At 54.4% G+C, this 3621-nt stretch overlaps 1 pseudogene; it reads left to right on the forward strand.

Moving 5' to 3' along the window:
- Positions 1-281: 281 nt before the first annotated feature.
- LOC119468597 lies at positions 282-3229 on the forward strand (annotated as a pseudogene).
- Positions 3230-3621: the final 392 nt, after the last annotated feature.

Genomic DNA, 3621 nt, shown 5'->3' on the forward strand with positions numbered 1-3621 from the left:
GGCAGAGGATGCATTGCACTGAGCATATATGTGTTTATCTTAAAATGGTAAAGAAGGGCAACTGTGCCTCTGTGTGGGAAGTATGTGAGTGTGCTTAGAAAGAAATAAAGTGGCTGTGGATCCCTCCTCTTATTGTCAAAATGAGAGGCCAGTATAATGGAAAAGCAAGCAGGATGTGTTTTTATAGTGCAAACTTCTGCAGGGATCTTAATGATCACCTACACTGCTCTGGCCACTGGTCACTCTGCATGCCCTTCTTTGGGTCCTTTTCATGAAACAGCATGGCCCAGAGGACCAGAGACTGTGGACTGGCCCAAACGGTTGCTTATTTGCATATTCTTCTGAATGTAGCTTCCCTGGTAGGGTTCTGAAGAGGCATGCTTAGGCTTGGGGCAGAGAAAGCCAGTATACAGCAGAGAGGGCTTAGTGATGAGATGTTCTAAGGGAAAAGTGTCCTATGACTGAGCACATGGGAGGGCTTGAGAGGCCTGAAAGTCTTAGTGCAGAGCCCGGGACTGGCATTTCTCTTTGAGAAATAAATATGTCTCGCTGGAGTCTCAGATTTCCTGCTGACACTTCACGCAGGGTTGGATTGGAGTCCTTGCTGATTCTGTGGCTGCTGCTAGTGTCAGGATTTTGCACCAATACTGTCAATTTCCTCACCTGTGTGGGAGACGCACCGGCACCAGCATCGGTGTTTCGTCTGATCACGTCCAGTTTAATTCCCAGCGCGAGGTGCCAAGTCAGTTTAACCTGATGAAGCAATTTAACAGCTCTCTGCTTTGGGTGCTCGAAGACGACGGGCAGCTGACCGTCGGGGACGCAGCCTGGACCGCGAGCGGCTGTGCGGTCAGGCCCCGCAGTGCGTGCTGGCTGGCCATCGACTAGGTCACCTTCTCACGGGAGCAGTTCCGGCTGTTGCACGTGGAAGTGGAGGTGAGGGACGTCAATGACCACGCGCCGCTCTTCTCCTGGGCCCAGATCCGGGTGGAGGTGTCCGAGGGTGCGGCCCTGGGCACGCGCATCCCCCTGGGGGTGCTGGTGGACGAGGACGTGGGCGCCAACGGGCTGCAGAGCGTGCGCCTGGCCAAGCCGCACAGCCTCTTGTGAGTGGAACTGCAGACGCGCCTAGCTCTTCGCTGCTGCAGCCGCCGCCGCGCTCGGGGGAGCGGACGCTAGCTCGTCGGCGGGAGCTGGGACGCCAGAAGCTGGGGCCACTTCGCTGGTCCTGGAGTGGGCGGTGCGCGAGAGCCTGGTGGCTCTGGTCAGCACCTCGGACAGGGACTCGGGCACCCACGGGCAGGTGCGCTGCGCCCTCTACCGGCACCAGCACTTCAGGCTGCAGCCGGCCTACGCGGGCAGCTACCTGGTGGTGACCGCGGCGTCGCAGGACCGCGAGCGCATCCCCGAGTACAACCTGACGCTGGTGACCGAGGACGCGGTGCGCGTGTGGGCGACGAGAACGACAACCTGTTCCTGTTCACGTGGCGGGTCTACGAGGTGTAGGAGCGCGAGAACTACCTGCCGGCTCCTACCTGGCCACGGTGCCCACCCGGGACTCGGACCTGGGCCGCAATAGCCAGGTCACCTACCGGCTGCTGGAGGCCACGGTGGGCCGCGTCGGGGGCGCAGTGTCCACTTATGCCTATTCGACCCAACTATTGGGGGGCTGCGTGCTCGACTGCGCTTTGACTGCAGGAGCTGGCGGAGATGTAGGGGCGTCTGGAGGCGCTCGACCGCAGCTCTCAGCCGTGCTCGGGCCTGGCCATAGTACGCTGCAGGTGGAGGACCAGAACGACCACGCGCCCTGCCTGGTGGCCCCGCTGCTCCTCAGTGGCTCAGCCCAGCTGCCTCTGCCTCGGGATGCGCCACGGGGTTACCTGCTGACCCGTCTGCAAGCAAAAGACGCGGACGAGGGTGACAATGCTGAGCTGACTTACATCCTCCTCGGCAGCGACGGCGGCCCCGGGATGCTGGCGCTGCACTCGGCTCTGCAGCACCGCCTATCCCCGTAGCCCGCCCGCCAGCTGACGGCAGTCATCGAGGTGAGGGACGGAGGCCGGCCCACTCTGTCGTGCAGGGCCACATTGCTTCTCGTGCCCGCGTGCCCGGCGCCACCTGGCGCAGAACTGGTGCTGATGCCGCCTATGCCGCCGCACGAGGGAGGGGAGCCGTACATCAGGCAGGGAGTGGGAGGGCAGCTTGAACCCCACCTGTTCTGGGTCAGTGTTTTGGCCAGCGGCTGCGTCCTTCTCCTAGTGGCGATCGTCACTGTGACTTGTCTCTGCCAAGGAACGTGAAGAAGCTCCGTGGGCACTGCCCAAGCAGATTTCAGGCAACGAGTGACCACTTTGGTCCACTTGTCAGAGCTATAGGGGCTGACTCTGGGGGCTTCCGCTGTAGGTTCTTCGTGGGCACACGGCCAGTTTCCATTTCCATAGGGGCCCAGGGGGTCGAGTCTGTGGAGAATTCCCAGGCTGAGGTTAGTGAGGTGTCTTGGAACTCCTCTTGTCGGGAGGGGAGCAGGATTGCATGGGCCCAGGTATGGCACCCCTGGCATTCTTAATGTTCTCATTCACTTGGAGCAGATTTTGATGCTAGGAGCCTTATGAAAATTCAGGGCCTGATTTGGGACTTCAAATGGCTGATATTTCTTCGGTTGTTCATCGGCTTATTTGAAAGGAAAAATTATCCACAGACAAGGTTAGAGGGAGGCTTGAGAGTCACATGCTCATTCATGAAGGTCCATGTCTGTTTCTGCTGTTTTTGCCTATGGTAACTTCCTTTAGCTACAATTTGGATACAGTCGTCCCTCAGGGTTAATGCTGTGTTTCTAAAGCACTCCAGATGAGGAATGCAGCCCCTGCTCTGTCAAATTTGATATCTGACAATGAAATGTTATTAACTGCTGCTCCCACCCCCTTTTAAAAATAGGGTTCAATCTCAGTTCCTTTTCATTCCTCATCCCCTTATGGAGAAAATAAATCTGTGGCAAGTTTAAGGTAATTTCAGAATATTTATTGTTATCTCTAAGCAATATGTTTGACGTTTTGCACTTTTTTATGGATAGCAAAGTAATTGTTTCATTTTCACTTTCAGTATATGTTCAAATCTAGATGAATTCAGTGTGAAGGACAGTGGAAAAGGAGACGGTGAATTGAATGACAGCCATTTGGATATCAGCAGAGAGAGCTTCAAGAACACATTCTATCAAATGATTGTAAAATAAGGGGTAAGTTCAAACCTGTGACTTTGAAGCTCTTCCTCTCAAAGCATCATAAGACCCATTCCTGACTCAACTGCAATACTAAATAAGTGGCCCCAACTATGTATTCATAGAGGGAGTGTCTCGGTCATTTCAGGTTTCTTTAACAAGATACCATAGACTGGGTGGCTTAAGCAACAAACATCTATTTCTCATAATACATAATGAATTTTATATAGACTAGGATTTCATTTGCTGGGAACATATGAGTACTGTATGTGATTTGGTTTGGCTTTGCATTGTTTATAGAATGCTGCACCAACGCAACCTCACTCTATCCAGTCCATCTGCTGTGTCATTTGGGGGTTATACTTCAGGACCAATTCCCTGTAATGGTGTCTGATTCTGGAGTGGTA

This window comes from Cebus imitator, unplaced genomic scaffold (genome assembly GCF_001604975.1).
Source record: "Cebus imitator isolate Cc_AM_T3 unplaced genomic scaffold, Cebus_imitator-1.0 Scaffold453, whole genome shotgun sequence".
NCBI classification, from domain to species: Eukaryota; Metazoa; Chordata; class Mammalia; order Primates; family Cebidae; genus Cebus; species Cebus imitator.